The sequence below is a fragment of the Diabrotica virgifera genome, chromosome 5 (genome assembly GCF_917563875.1).
Source record: "Diabrotica virgifera virgifera chromosome 5, PGI_DIABVI_V3a".
Lineage (NCBI taxonomy): Eukaryota > Metazoa > Arthropoda > Insecta > Coleoptera > Chrysomelidae > Diabrotica > Diabrotica virgifera.
In genome coordinates, this window is record NC_065447.1 from 127953120 (window position 1) to 127969816 (window position 16697).

The window sequence follows — 16697 nt, forward strand, 5'->3', positions numbered from 1 at the left end:
GATAAATTCTCTGTTAGAGATGGTACAGTCTAGCCGGACAGCCATTTTTAATTCTTTTATTGTTCATGTTGGCGCCAACAATGCACCGTTATACTGGGTTCCGCTATCTAAAATGTGGACTAAGTTAACAGAATGCTTACAAAATAGCTGTTGTCTTGTGTTTAATAATCTTCTGCAGTATGTTTACTGGGGAAATCGATGCACAAGAAAATTATCTGGAATACAAATTGAACTACCAGAGAACGAGGATGGTCGTAAAAAATTAATCAATTATGTGTTATCTGCATTCAGTTTTAATTGTTTGCCTGTAAACTATTTGGAGATAAACGAATGTGAATACGAAAATAATGTGACTGTTACGCACAAATGTTATATTAAGGCTGGAGAAACTTTGTTTACTCGATCTAAGACACTATTTTCCGCAATTCCAAAAGAAATTAATATTTTCGATTTGGGGTTGGTAAAGACAAATAATGTTAAACCGCAGGTTCTACGCAGAGCCTATTTTGCTTCAAATCAGGCCCGAGGCACTACATAGTTTTCGGGCCCCTAAATATTATTTAATAATACTAATAACTTTTTTAAATAAATTAATTATTTAATAGAAATATAGTTGCACCAAAAATTTAAATTTTAAATAAGTTTAAATTTTTATTAACAATACATAAAATTTAAAAACAATTAAACGATGTTAATTATTACAGTTATACAGGTTGAAGGTTCACATTTTTTAAGATACTAAACTGAAATTTAAATTTTAATCGCGGCCTACTGCTACTGCGAATCCACAAACAGGGTAATTTTTCTATATTTTACTTCGCCTTCGCTAGATATCGGAAAAAGTTATTTGAAAAAGTACTTCCAAATCTTATTCTAACCCCACATACCAAATTTCATGACAAAATTCGCACTTTTAGTTTTTCAGTATTTGTAGTCAGGACCCTAAAATTCGTCTGTCCCGTGATGCACCTCAGGCCAACCAATTTTAAGTATTAGGATCCTGACTACAAATAATGAAAAAAAACTAAAAGTGCGAATTTTGTTATGAAATTTGGTATGTGGGGTTAGAATAATATTTGGAACATCTTTTTCAAATAACTTTTTCCGATATTTATAACGGGAAGCAAAATATCGAAATTTTACCCTATTTTTGGAGTCGCAGTAGGCTGCGTTTAAAATTTAAATTTCAGCTGAGTATCTTAAAAAATGTGATCATTCAACCTGCATAACTGTACAAAACTTTACATTTGTATTTATTTTGATAGCCAAAATGTATGGCTGTCTTTGTCTTAAATGCGACACACTGTATATATTATATATGTCATTTCCTTTTGTAAATTATTTGGTTGTTTAACCATAAAAGGATAGTCCGTTCTTTGACAAAAATTTAATGGTTGCTATTGCTGTTATTCGTTGAAAGATGTTTCTCCAACGTGCCTTTTCTTCTAAATAACTTTTTTCCATTAATGTTACAATTTTTCCTGCTATAGGTACTTCTTCTCTTGACTAACGTACCAATTGATGAAATACATTCAGGAGATCGCGCACTCATGTTGAATAACTATCCTATTGATATTTTTTCAGTCAAACCCTTAAACGCCCAAGGGTGGGTAAAAAATGTCCACCTAATGCGTATTCCCTTGTAACATATTATTTATTACGTGTTTAAAAATTTTACAAAAATTATTTATTGTTAAAAAGACAGCCTTTTATCGAATGTTAAATTGTTTCTACCGATATTTTTGAAAATAAAAGTAATAGCTTGAGTTAAATATGGGTGGGCATAAAAAGTACACCCTTGGTAAAACTTGTTACTAAAGTTTTCTATATGATTTCTCGTTGGTAGGAACATAAACCATATAATTATCGACGTATAATTACATAATCGACATAATTATCCGCCAATGAGGAGGCTGGAAGGAAGAATATGGAGAAAATCTACAAATTTGAATTACTGGCTTTTACTGGTATGTTAATTTTGATGTACATTGTAATTTTGTTGTAAGGTTTGTAAATTGTTTATATTAATATTTTACAAGATGCTGCGTTTATTAAGCATAAGATCCTTAAGTTTAATCCATTTCCAACAACTCTCAATAAATATATTAGCTATTTTCGAGGTGGACATTTTTTACCCACCCTTGGGCGTACATGGAACCTAAAAAAGGTTGGGCGTTTAAGGGTTAAGTATACCTACCGAAAGTTAGAAAAATAATAATTTTCGTGGAAATCAGTCTACAAACGTAACAAGGCTACATTTAGGACTGTACACTAACACTAACCACTCACGAAGAATTTTTCTCCGTCAGCTTTCATGTCATAAAAAATTGCTTTTTGCAAATGTCTGGTTTTATTATTATTATTTATTATCCCGTTGTGTAACACATTCACTAATATTATCAATGTATTGATTCGGTCGATTATTTATATTTGAGGCCTATAGAATCAAAATCGGCTAGATCCATGTTATGAAAATTTTCAGAAGGCTAAGAAAAAACATTAAAAATGTAAATTTTCCAAAATGTATTGGCATTTCTCAGTCAAAGGGGTATCAATAAATATCATAAAATGGCACACTAATTTGTCATTTTTCTGCATGCCCCTTACATCTTCAGAAATTTGTACTTTTAGTTTGGATTTACATAGCAGAACGACAATATCTTATAAATGCTCATTTATAAGATATTGTTGAAATTCCAGATATACCTAAATGTTTTGGTCAATCCCCTATAGGTATCGCTAGGAAAAGAGTTGTTGACATTGTCGTTTTCTATTGGCATCTCGTCCTAAGCAATACGCCCTCTGGGGGCTATTGCAGTAACCGAGCTAAGGGCCTTTGTTTTTCTTTCAGGTTGGGTCATTCTTCTTTCACGTTGAGTGGAAGGCATGGCATATTTTTAAGTTAGGAGACTTTGTTTATTAATAGTAACCTAAACTCAATGTAATTATTGATTTTTCTTATTTGTTTTTTGTCGTGATTTTGAGGTAGTATAGTATTTAAAGACATTCATTAGATTAATTATTTTATAAACTTTTTTCGTTTTTGGTGATTTTGAGTGCTGACAACTTGCATGTGACTTGTATAGTAGTGAACTGTGGAAGTCCAACTGATCCGGATAATATTAATTTGTTTTTTGTCGTGATTTTGACCTAATATAGTATTTAAAGACATTCATTAGATTAATTATTTTATAAAGTTTTCGTTTTTGGTGATTTTGAGTGCTGAAAACATGCCTGTGACTTGTATAGTAGTGAACTGTGGAAGTCAAGCTGACCAGGATAGGCCAATGTGAAAAACATTATTAATACTAAATTTTAACATTTATCCCCTATTTTGTTAAAACAATATTATTTTGTTTTTTCATTCTATTCAAAATAAATGCAGTTTTGACAGAGAATCTGTTTTATTTATTTTTTTCCATATAGACCTGGATTCCACATACCAAAAAAAGTTGATTAATAGCAAGCTGAAAATTTGTTATAACTTAACAGTGTCTAGTCGGACAAACTTTGATGTATGGGAACTCTGGAACGGGAAGTTTTAACTGTGGAACAGGTTAAGAATTTGGACCGTCAGACTATGAAAACGTTCCATGTATTTAGATAGAACTTCCAATTGATTTGTTACCATTTCATTAAACTCTCATGTGAAAATCAGACTGGTGTTTATCACCAAATGGGCATTTTAATGAGTGGGACACTAAGAACAGATCAAATGACAGGAATCATGTTAGTTAGTAATAGCAGTCTGATCTTTGCAGGAGAGTTTGATGAAAGGGTAACAAATCAATTGGATGTTCTGTCTGACAAAATACATGGGACATTTTTGTAATCTGACGTTCCAAATTTTTAAACTGTTCCAGTGTCCCCATACATCAAAGTTTGTCCAACTAGACACCATTAAGCTATTAACAAATTTTCAGCTTGCTATCAATTAATTTTTTTGGTACTCGGTATCCAGACCTAATAGGTTTTGTTCATAGTATGATCCAAACGATCAGCAACCGTTGCCAACCATCAGACATATCGTTAATTTGGAAGAAGAGGGTTACATCTCAAAATGTTAAAGTTTTTTTTATTGCATCAATACCTTCCAAATAATGACTTCTACTATGGAAAAAATAGTTGCATTTGTAAGTACAGTAGTATCTGAGAGATGGCAGATGTAACTCTTTGGTTTTCCCCTAACTTTCTCTACAGAACGTTATTTGCTTTAAGAAAAACAGTTATATCTTGGAATATAATAGACAAAAATAAGTTAATTTAATTAAAAGGGTGATTTATTTTTGGGATATAGAGTTATACGTAAAGATATAACCATTTATCTTAAAAGTTATAACACTAAAACTGAACAGTATGTTCTGACACTGAGTGTCACATCTGGTTTTCGGTAACTTTCGAGTGACCACTCAGTGCATATCTTTTCGCAATTCATGTGATGTAGGATAGTGCTTTGGTGTGCGAGCTCACTAACATCTGTACATGCATTGGGTTCTTCTTCTTCTGTCTTGCTGTGGGCATATTCAGCTGCAAACTTCACTATTACCGGCCATACACACACATACAATGTGCATTTGCTATGTCATCATAACTGGCTATCACCCCACCCAAGCATTTAGTGGTTTAGCATTAGCTTTTTGGGAACCCTTCATCTAAAAAAAATATTTTAGCTTTTTTACATGTTTTAACTACAAAAATTTATTTTTATTACAGTATTTGCGTTATTTAGAATGATTGAAAATATTTTATTTAAAATCAGACATTCATATAATATAATTTTAGAACAAACAATCATGACTGTTTATTATTCTCTTTTCTATCATAGCCATTACATGTCGTCAACCTAATCTGTAAACTGCGTAACTCCATTTATCCAAATTGTACAGGAGACACAAAAAACTATTTTTCTAAATATGACTAATGCGAATACTATGTACCTCCCATTTTAAAAGATAGGATGCTAAAATGGAATATTTTATAGATACACATATCACTAACCTCGTCACTAACATTTGTATATTGTTTAATGAGTATTTAATATTGTTTCATACATATATACAGTAAAACCTCTGTTAACCGAAATAATTGGGGGGAGTGCGTTTCGGATAACAAGAATTTTGGTTAAAAATAACATTGCTTTTTGTACTCTTCTTGTATCAAATTACATAGTTCTTGGTCAAAGTTGGTATTAAAACATACTATGAGGTGAATTCGTAATGTTTTCTTTATTGTAAAATAGAACAACACAATAAAATTAAGAAAAATGAACACGTTTGAAATGTTTTAAAAAAAAAAATTTCTTTTCTTTTGACAATTATGTTTTGCAGCTATGTTTATTACTTATATGGACGTTTCGGTTAAACGATGTTTCGGTTAAAAAGGGTTCAGTTAACGGAGGTTTTACTGTATGAACGTAAATAAATCTAATATTTAGAACCAATTTATCCAAAAGACATTAATACTCTTAGCCATATATTTCTTAATGGTGAATAAATAAAATAAAGGCATACCTTTCCAAGAATAATATAGAAATCATTAACAATTTTTACTCCAACTTTCAAAACAAATCCAGCTGTAAAATATTTATGTGCCTGAAGGCTTTTGTATGCTTTCATCTGCTGCTTATAGTAGTAACTGTGAGACTCCACCAGATATGTACCTATAAATATCTATAATAGTAATTTGGTGGAATGCATTTTACTGTAAAATCCAATTCTGACTGAATTGTATATGGATCTAAATCTCCAATTATTTTCAGCTTCAATAAATATCTAAAACAAAAGAAAAAATGTTCTTCTTCTTCTTCTTCCTTTATTGGGTTATATCCCTCGGGATAATTCGCCCAGCTTACACCAGGGAAATACTCTTGTCTTGCTCTGGGCAGTCGAATATTTCCAAATATATATGTTAAAGCCTCAATTTTTTTTTTTTTTAAATATATATTAGCAGGAACATCTTCGTATAGGGCCAGACAGTCCCTACAGAAAAGGCAATATTATACCATAAGGGTTAAGACTTTTATCATTTGGAGGTCCAATATCTTTTTATATCTTTATCTTCTTAATTTTTTTAATTCAAATTTGGGAATTGATTAATTTATAAATTAAGTTTGGCTAAGTTAAGGAATTTAAGGATCAGGTTAATCCTACGTGGATTAAGGTTGGACATAAGTAGGCAAATTTCAATGGGAGTAGGGATATTTGTCTTGGCTAATTCTTTATATAGGTCAAAATTGGGTGACATATTTATAGGGCACTCAAAAATCAGATGATTTAAGGACCCAACTCGGCCACAGTCACAATATGGGTCATCTTTTACTCCTATCCTGAATAGGTGAACTGGAGTAGCACAATGACCTGTCCTCATTCTAATAATGGTGGTTATATGTCTTCTGTCTTGGTATGCAAAATTGTGGTACCAGGGGAGTTTATCTATCTGACCTACAATTTTAGAGTAAAATGAATTATTTCGATTTTTCCCCTGCCATTCTTGCTTCCACCGATTCCAGATGGAATGCTTGATGTCTGGTAGAAAGTTGGAATAGTGAAGAGTGATATCAGCAGCTACATTTAAGGTTCTACCTATATTAGCTAGTTTATCAGCCACCATGTTCCCTTTAATATTCGAGTGTCCTGGAATCCATGCCAGACTAATATTAACGTTATTTTCTTTCGCTTCAGTGATGCCTCTCTTGGTCATGAACGATGAATGTTCTGTTTCCATAGAATAGGTTGATCTGCCTATTTTCTGTAAGGCACTTTTAGAGTCCGAGCAGATGATTGCTTGTTTAATCCCATTTTTCAAAATAATTTGGAGGGCATGATTAATTGCGACAATCTCAGCCGTACATATTTGGGTATACTTAGGTAGTTTACTGGTATAAGAATAGTTGATCTCTCGGCTAAAGACACCAAAGCCTGCTGATCCTTCATCATCAACCGAGCCGTCCGTGAAGAATTTGGTGTGACTAGGTTTATTTAGAATTATTTTTTGGAGTTGAACTGAGGCAAGTTCATCTGAACGATTAGATTGGATATTTATGATTGGAATTGTTGATAATTGATGGTCTAGTTCAAAGTTATGGCATGGGTATAAGTCACTTAAATATAAGTTGGGATAAGTACTTTTAAATTTGTTTTTTAAAAGCACTAGAAATGGAATACTTCTGTTTTTCCAATGATTTTGGTTCCTTTGAATTGCCAAGTCTAACAGGTCGAGAGCGGAAATAATTGGGTTGCCAATTAACAGGGCCGTCTTAACCCGGGGGTGCAAGGGGTGCGAGGCACCCGGGCGCCAAGTCCAAGGGGCGCTAGCCGAATACTTGCTAGGCTCAAACTTGCGCTTTTTGTACTTAAAAAACTACAAATAACAAAAACATACAAGTGCACTTTCGGTATTTTTTACAAAGGCTATTGTTAAATAATGCTTACTACACCTACGATATGCAAATGAAATATGAAACCCATTTAGATTAATCCGACAATAATTTCAAAAAGGGGACGCGTAATAGTCCAGGGCGCATCTGTAATATGTATGTGACTCATATTTTTTTTGCAGAAATTGCTTGAAAATATCTAATATAATAATAATTAAATTATTCTCCCACTCAAAAAGATCCGAAACATTGTTTAAATAATCAAAATGTCAAAAAATGAACAAAATCGATTTTTTCTTCTTCGTTTTTTTATTATAACTTTAAAAGTATTCATTTGCGATAAAAGTTGCACTGACGTACAAGTTGCGTAATTAAATTTCCTACATGATGGGATTGGTTAAAATTTTTAAAAATTGTCACCCTTGGCACAAATTTGCGAAAAAAAAATATAAAACAAGTGTGTATTCGCATTTTACTTTTTTCAACCTTTTATGCTACACTTAGGACCTTCATATTTCACCCAGAAAAACTTTATGATATAATAAAACAATACTGTAAGTTTCATTCAGATTGGTTCAATAGATTGCAAAATGATTTTGCAATCCAGATTTCGCAAAAAATGCAATTTTTAAAAATTTCGCATGACTGAAAATAAAGCAGATAGCGAGTGATTATTTCATTCATAGCAGATTCTGACCAATACAAAGCTACAGAAATAAAAATTACAGCGTGTATAAAAAATTAAGATTTTTTATCACGTGTTTAATTCTGTCCAATGAGATTATTATTTCAGTGCTAATTTTCTACTGTACAAAATTACAGTGGGAATTTTTTTTAAGTAGATTGTTTCTGTTTAATTGCAACCAGTTTACTTGTTTTGACAATTGTCACATTTAGGAAAATATCCATAATAAACTTTTAGTTCTGCATCTAATACCAAATTATCAGGAGGAGAACACAAATCGGCAAATTTAAGCTTCGAGTTTACTTAGGAAAGATTATTTCATGAATAAAACTGTATTTATAAATAATTTTAACTAATATTTTATTAATGTCTTTGTCTAAATATTTGCTAAACTGTGCTGTTCACTTTGACAAGTTGAAAAATGCCACATTAATTGGGATGAATGTCATTGAATGTTTTTATACAAAGACTTGCATTTTATATATAAGAATTAAAAAATAACCTTACGAATATCACACGACAGTAAGAATAAATAAGAAAATAAACTTCTTCTTCTACGGCACTAAATTGAGCCTTGCCCTCCTTAACTTTTTGCTTCCACCCTTCCTTGTCTGTGGCTGCTCTTCTCCATACATGGACTCCTAAAAGGGCTTGTGCGTCGCTGTTTACTGTGTCTTGCCTGCGATTTCTTGGCTTTCCAACCAATCTCCCTCCCTGCATTCTAGCATTCAGTGCTCTTTTTGGTAGCCTATCCTCTCCCATTCTTATCACATGTCCGGCCCATTGCAATCTTTGTATTCTAATGAAAATAATGCTCCACTTTTTCTCAAACTTTTTGTCATTGTGCAATAGCAACTCGAGCCCTGCTGGCTCTCGTGTCTATTGCCAAACAACAAGTTTTCGAAAAATTGTCGCATTATTGTCAATTTTTTCTCACTCTCTTGTGATATTAATGCCGATAATTTTTGATAATACCCCGATTTGACTTAATGCTTGATTACGTCAGATGCCCTTCGTTACTATGCAAAAATCAACATTCAGTGCCATTAATGACCATTAATGTTTTACAACTTGTCACAGAAAACGCCAAGAAACGGGTTTAGCAAATATTCAGGTGAAGATATCAGTAAAGTATTCGTTAAAATGATTTAGGCCCGATCTTTTCACCTCCGAATAACTAGTTATCAGAAAGTTTATTTGACAGATTTACATGTAATCTGCCAGATAAACTTCCCGATAACTATTTATTCGGAGGTGAAAAGACCGGGCCTTAAAAAGACAGTTTTATTTATCAAATAATCTCAGCGAAATACACTCGATCTCTAAAATTATTATCGACTTGTTGCCCTCGTGACACTTTAACATAATTTCACTCCTCTTCGGCTCGTGAAATTAAAACTGTCAAAGTGTCACTCGGGAAACAAATCGTTAATTTTAGAGCTCTCGTGCAATTACTACTGAAATTTTTTTAGAAGAACAATTTATTTGCAATTTGTAAAATTAAAATCGGTTAATTAGCACGGCTCAGGAATTTTTTTAAATAAACATTAATTTTCGGTGCTACGCGCAGGATAGCGGATAGGTCTGCTCTGATTGGACATTCCAATGACCTGTTTAATGGACTAGAAAAGTTGACTTTGATATACTTTAAAAAGTATGGTATAGTGTTACAAGATTGATCTTTAATGAATAATGAAACCATGTTTTTTAATATATAAATTAAAAAAGCAAACATAATTAGTTTTAATTTTAGCGTAACTATAACCTATATAATCTTCTGACAAAAGGGGGCGCAAAGATAAGTCTTGCACCCCAGCGCCGTGTATGGTTAAGACGGCCCTGCCAATTAACATTAAATTTTTTAATATAAATTTAGAGCTAAGCCATTCCCATCTAGATTTAAACGAGATCTGACCACTTTCACTTAAGAGAGCATGAATAGGGGTAGATTTCATGCATCCAGTTATAATTCGGATACTTTTGTATTTTAGTTTCTCCAATCTTTTAATTAAGGAAGTTGGACAATCGAAAATTACCTGGCAGCCATAGTCCAGATGGCTCTGAATCAGACCATTGTGTACAATTTGTAAGGTTTTTGGATCACTTCCCCAATAAGTCCCACAAAGAGCTCTCATCACATTCAGGCCACGATTTACTTTTAGTTCTATTGAGTTTACATATGAATTCCACTTTAAGTTTTTTTGAATATTTACCCCCAGGTATTTGACTGAATCCACCCAACCAATATTCTGGTTACAAAATATTACGTTAGGGGGAGAGATTTTCGTGTTTCCTTTTGTAAATAATATTGCAGAAGATTTGTTCTTAGACAGATTTAAATTGTGGTCTAGCAACCATGATTCCATCTGAATCAATAATTTATTTACATTAATTACCAATTCATTAATATCACTCCCTCTAATCAGAAGAACCAAATCGTCTGCATACCGAATTAGTTTGCATGAAGAGGGGATTAAATTATACAGGGAAAGACAATATAGGTTGAAGAGGATAGGGCTTAATGGGGAACCTTGGGGTAGTCCCAGACTTGATTTTCTTGGGCCATGGGTTTGTCCCAGTTTGTCTTTGACAAATAGCTCTCTATCATTTAGAAGGTAGAAAATCAAATTAGCCAGTTGGGTTGGAATGTTATACTTTAATAATTTGGAATACAAGAGTGATATATTGACATTATCATAAGCAGAAGAGATATCTAGAAATATGCCAACAGTGTATTGATTTTGAGCGAAGCCTATTTGAATTGTTGAGGTGAGATATGTAAGGCATTCCGTACAACCTCTACCCCTTCTAAATCCTAGTTGTAGTGGATTAAAAATCTTATTATGTTCCACAATCCACTCTATTCTATTCTTTATAAGAGTTTCGAGCATTTTGCCTACACATGAAGAAAGCGCTATTGGTCTAAAGTTTAACGGATTATTACAATCTTTATCTATTTTGATTATAGGTAAAATTACTGATTGTTTCCACTGAACAGGAACTATACCCGTTCTAAGACTTTCATTGAAAAGTTGAATTAATAACAAAGATCCAACAACGGGAAGATTTTTTAACATTGAGTAGGAAATCTGATCCAAACCAGGAGCCGAGTCAGATTTAATTGAGAGGGAGTTCTGATACTCGTCGAGAGCAAATGGCGGTTCTAGGGCTTGAGGAGATCTAACCAATACTTTATTGACAGCAGAAAGGGGGGTTAAGCAACATAGAATTTCGTGGGATATAGGAGTAGAGGGCAATTGTGTATATATTGAAGGTTTCGAAGCCGATACCTTATTAATTTTCTCCCACACAACTTTTAGAGGAGTGTTTCTATTTAATTTACTGCAAAATAGTCTGAAACTATTTTTACGTTTTGATTTTAGGAATTTTCTTGATTTGGCTATATTCTTTTTAGCCTCGATATAGTTTTCCATTGAGGGGATATTTTTAAATTTTTTTAAGGCAGACACTCTCGCAGAGACGACTTCAGCACATGAGTCATCCCACCATGGAATGTGGTATTTGGAATTATTAGGAGGGTGAAGCCAAGGTATTGTTTCATCAGCTACCGATGATATGGAGTTAGTAAAAAATTCGTAATCTTCCCTGGGAGAAGCTAAGAAAATGCTGTTTAAATTGTTATGATAAGTAGACCAATCAGCTTTCTTTAGATTTCTTCTTTTACATGAATGCGGGGGAGATTGAGGACATACACCTATCTGACATATTATGGGGAAGTGGTCACTAGTTCCAGTATCTGAAATAGTGGACCACTTGCCCACACTGGCTGCCACATCGACTGATGCCATTGTTAGATCTACTACCGACTTACTGCCTCCTGGGGCCACCAGTCTAGTTGGGGACCCATCATTGAGAAATACTAGCTCAAGTTCCTCCAAAGAATCAAAAATAATCCTACCATTGTGACTGTCTCTAGAACTACCCCATGCCTTATGATTACAATTTAGATCACCCATGATTAAAAATGGCTTATTAAGTAATTTAACAAGGGAAAACCAGTTGGATTTGGAGATAGAGTTGTCTTGTGGACAGTATATATTAAGAATATTCAAATTAAAGTTAGGGAGAAATGTGAGTTGGAATTGGACATCATGATTGAAGCCTGGATTGGCAATTTGAATTTCCCTATAATCAATATTATTTTTGATAAGAGTAATTAATCCGCCATAGCCATCCTCTCGATCTTTTCTGATTATTTGATACCCTCTACATCTTATAACATGTTGGTTTGAGAGCCAAGATTCGCTAATAAGGATTATATCTGGGTTAAGGTTTTTTATAAGGATTTTTAGATTGTCAGAATTAGTGTTATACGAACGTATATTCCACTGAATAATAGTTATCGGAGTGTTAGGATTCATTATAAAGAGTATGTTTGCTAGACCAAGGAGTCAAAAGATCTCGAATCCTCAGGCTCGAGATCCTCTATTCCCCTCCGACCCTGGTTTACATTTGTATTGAAAGGTGATACACTTTTGTTTATGCTAGTCTTTAGATCTGCCATATTGTAAGGAATGGAGTATGATTTTGAGTTTATTAAGTCCCCAATGAAGGTCATGACGAGCTCCCTGTGAGATTGGTTCAGCATAGACATGGCCTGATTGAAATCCAAATGAAGTTGGGATAAAGATTGTGAGTTAGTGATTTGAGAATCAGAGTGAGCAGGATTGAATTTTGAAGTCGAAGGCTCATTTATTCTTCTACCTGATGGATTAATAAGTAGTCTTTGGTGGGAGATTTTATCATAACCTGTATTTTCTTGTATTGAAGGTCTTCTTCTTTTTGGTGGAGATTGAGTGACTTGACTAAAAGGTTTTGAATATTGAGCTGAGGCTGCAGACCTCCTCTCTTGTGGTAAGATGCCATTAGAATTATTCTGATCGCTATGTAAGGGGGGGAAATCGTTTATGTTTAAAGATGAAATATTATGGATCCTAGGAACCTGCTGACTTGCCTCATAGAAAGATAGATTAGAAAAGGACATTAGATTCTTAATATCTTTTTGTCTGACTCTCTCTCTACAATTACGACTATTTGATTCATGGTCAGAAGATTTGCAGAAAATGCAATATTTTGTACACGTATTAGATGAAGAATCCTCATGAGAAGTTCCGCATCTAGCACATTTCTTTTTTCCTCTACATTGGTTCGTAGAATGGCCATAAAGTAAGCAATTTCCACATTGAAGAACAGGGCTGATGAATGGTGTGACCCTCATTGGTAGTTGATATATGGAAATTTCTTTAGGAATAGTTTTTCCTGAAAAAGTTATGCTAATAGTTCCCGTGGAGACAAATTCAACCTTTGAATCCACTTGTACTCTCCGGTTCATTCGCTTTACACTTAATATCTTACATAAAGCCAAGTTGGTTTCTGATGCCTCCTTTATTTCTTCCTCTGTGAATCTTTTATTAACTCCCCTTACTATACCCCTACAAGAAATCTGATGAAATGGAATGAACACGTCATACCCTAGGGCTTCCCAATCTTTCTTCACAACGAAATCGTTGGCTGCTTTTCTAGTGGCAAATAATACCCCTATCCTGTTTTTACCTTTTCTACTGATTTTCGTGATGTCTTTAATTTTTAAAACAGAAATAGATTTAGCTATACTTAACACGTGGTAATCTCCAATATTTTTATCCTGACCCTGGACAAATACTTCATAAGGACCTATGTCGGTCTCCGAAAATAGTATTTGTTTTTTTCCTTTAAGACTTTTCTGAATAATTGGAGGTTGAGATTGACATTCATGTTGGTTGATTTTATTAGGAGGGTCAGGTGGTGGAGGAGGATCGGGAGGAACTTCTTCCTCCATCTTATGCGGCAGATTGACGAATTTAAAATCTATGCCAGTCGATGCAAATTAGAAATTAACAGGGAAATATAGATATTTTTGGCCCTTACCCTTTGGATGAGTCGTCCGTTCACCTCGAACGATAATCACAGATTTGTCTTTTTTAAGTTTTCTTCCAAAAAATCAAATGTCAAACACAACAAAATTCACAACAGATATTCACTGCGAAAAGAAGCCGAGGCTGTTCATCCCAGCGGACCTCGACTTCTTATCAACGATAAATAAAAAATTAACAAGAATTAACAACTGTTTTCACACTAAATTAGGTTTGATGAGGTTTTTTTAGCAAAAATTAAAAACTCAAGAAAAAATGTTATCGCTTGCGGAATTCATCATTATTGATAACAGAGAAGAATGAACAGTAAATAAAAATTGTTTCGCCTACCTTTCTCCAACATCTGGAGTTTCCAATAATAATTTCCTTAAAGAATCACTTTGCATTGTGGTAAGGTTTATAAAGTTCACCAAAAACAGCAAACGAAATCCAAATGAATCCCAATGAATCCAAAATAAAATACGAAGATAAACAATGAAAATCAACATAACCTCTGTAACTTCTTCTTCTTCTTCTTCCTTTATTGGGTTATATCCCTCGGGATAATTCGCCCAGCTTACACCAGGGAAATACTCTTGTCTTGCTCTGGGCAGTCGAATATTTCCAAATATATATGTTAAAGCCTCAATTTTTTTTTTAAATATATATTAGCAGGAACATCTTCGTATAGGGCCAGACAGTCCCTACAGGAAAGGCAATATTATACCATAAGGGTTAAGGCTTTTATCATTTGGAGGTCCAATATCTTTTTATATCTTTATCTTCTTAATTTTTTTAATTCAACTTTGGGAATTGATTAATTTATAAATTAAGTTTGGCTAAGTTAAGGAATTTAAGGATCAGGTTAATCCTACGTGGATTAAGGTTTGACATAAGTAGGCAAATTTCAATGGGAGTAGGGATATTTGTCTTGGCTAATTCTTTATATAGGTCAAAATTGGGTGACATATTTATAGGGCACTCAAAAATCAGATGATTTAAGGACCCAACTCGGCCACAGTCACAATATGGGTCATCTTTTACTCCTATCCTGAATAGGTGAACTGGAGTAGCACAATGACCTGTCCTCATTCTAATAATGGTGGTTATATGTCTTCTGTCTTGGTATGCAAAATTGTGGTACCAGGGGAGTTTATCTATCTGACCTACAATTTTAGAGTAAAATGAATTATTTCGATTTTTCCCCTGCCATTCTTGCTTCCACCGATTCCAGATGGAATGCTTGATGTCTGGTAGAAAGTTGGAATAGTGAAGAGTGATACCAGCAGCTACATTTAAGGTTCTACCTATATTAGCTAGTTTATCAGCCACCATGTTCCCTTTAATATTCGAGTGTCCTGGAATCCATGCCAGACTAATATTAACGTTATTTTCTTTCGCTTCAATGATGCCTCTCTTGGTCATGAGCGATGAATGTTCTGTTTCCATAGAATAGGTTGATCTGCCTATTTTCTGTAAGGCACTTTTAGAGTCCGAGCAGATGATTGCTTGTTTAATCCCATTTTTCAAAATAATTTGGAGGGCATGATTAATTGCGACAATCTCAGCCGTACATATTTGGGTATACTTAGGTAGTTTACTGGTATAAGAATAGTTGATCTCTCGGCTAAAGACACCAAAGCCTGCTGATCCTTCATCATCAACCGAGCCGTCCGTGAAGAATTTGGTGTGACTAGGTTTATTTAGAATTATTTTTTGGAGTTGAACTGAGGCAAGTTCATCTGAACGATTAGATTGGATATTTATGATTGGAATTGTTGATAATTGATGGTCTAGTTCAAAGTTATGGCATGGGTATAAGTCACTTAAATATAAGTTGGGATAAGTACTTTTAAATTTGTTTTTTAAAAGCACTAGAAATGGAATACTTCTGTTTTTCCAATGATTTTGGTTCCTTTGAATTGCCAAGTCTAACAGGTCGAGAGCGGAAATAATTGGGTTGCCAATTAACATTAAATTTTTTAATATAAATTTAGAGCTAAGCCATTCCCATCTAGATTTAAGCGAGATCTGACCACTTTCACTTAAGAGAGCATGAATTGGGGTAGATTTCATGCATCCAGTTATAATTCGGATACTTTTGTATTTTAGTTTCTCCAATCTTTTAATTAAGGAAGTTGGACAATCGAAAATTACCTGGCAGCCAAAGTCCAGATGGCTCTGAATCAGACCATTGTGTACAATTTGTAAGGTTTTTGGATCACTTCCCCAATAAGTCCCACAAAGAGCTCTCATCACATTCAGGCCACGATTTACTTTTAGTTCTATTGAGTTTACATATGAATTCCACTTTAAGTTTTTTTGAATATTTACCCCCAGGTATTTGACTGAATCCACCCAACCAATATTCTGGTTACAAAATATTACGTTGGGGGGAGAGATGTTCGTGTTTCCTTTTGTAAATAATATTGCAGAAGATTTGTTCTGAGATAGATTTAAATTGTGGTCTAGCAACCATGATTCCATCTGAATCAAGAATTTATTTACATTAATTACCAATTCATTAATATCACTCCCTCTAATAAGAAGAACTAAATCGTCTGCATACTGAATTAGTTTGCATGAAGAGGGGATTATATTATACAGGGAAAGACAATATAGGTTGAAGAGGATAGGGCTTAATGGGGAACCTTGCGGTAGTCCCAGACTTGATTTTCTTGGGCCATGGGTTTGTCCCAGTTTGTCTTTGACAAATAGCTCTCTG

At 33.8% G+C, this 16697-nt stretch overlaps 1 protein-coding gene and 1 long non-coding RNA gene across 2 annotated transcripts in view; one reads left to right on the plus strand and one right to left on the minus strand.

Moving 5' to 3' along the window:
* LOC114346228 (protein glass-like) overlaps positions 1-16697 on the plus strand; it is an 898758-nt gene that overhangs the window by 752622 nt on the left and 129439 nt on the right. The gene's annotated exons all lie outside the window — the stretch shown is intronic.
* Positions 1123-14969, minus strand: LOC126885141 (uncharacterized). The gene is made up of 3 exons (XR_007698299.1): positions 14324-14969; positions 5511-5771; positions 1123-4652 (listed from the first exon to the last, which is right to left on the minus strand). It is a non-coding gene; the product is annotated as an uncharacterized LOC126885141 (long non-coding RNA).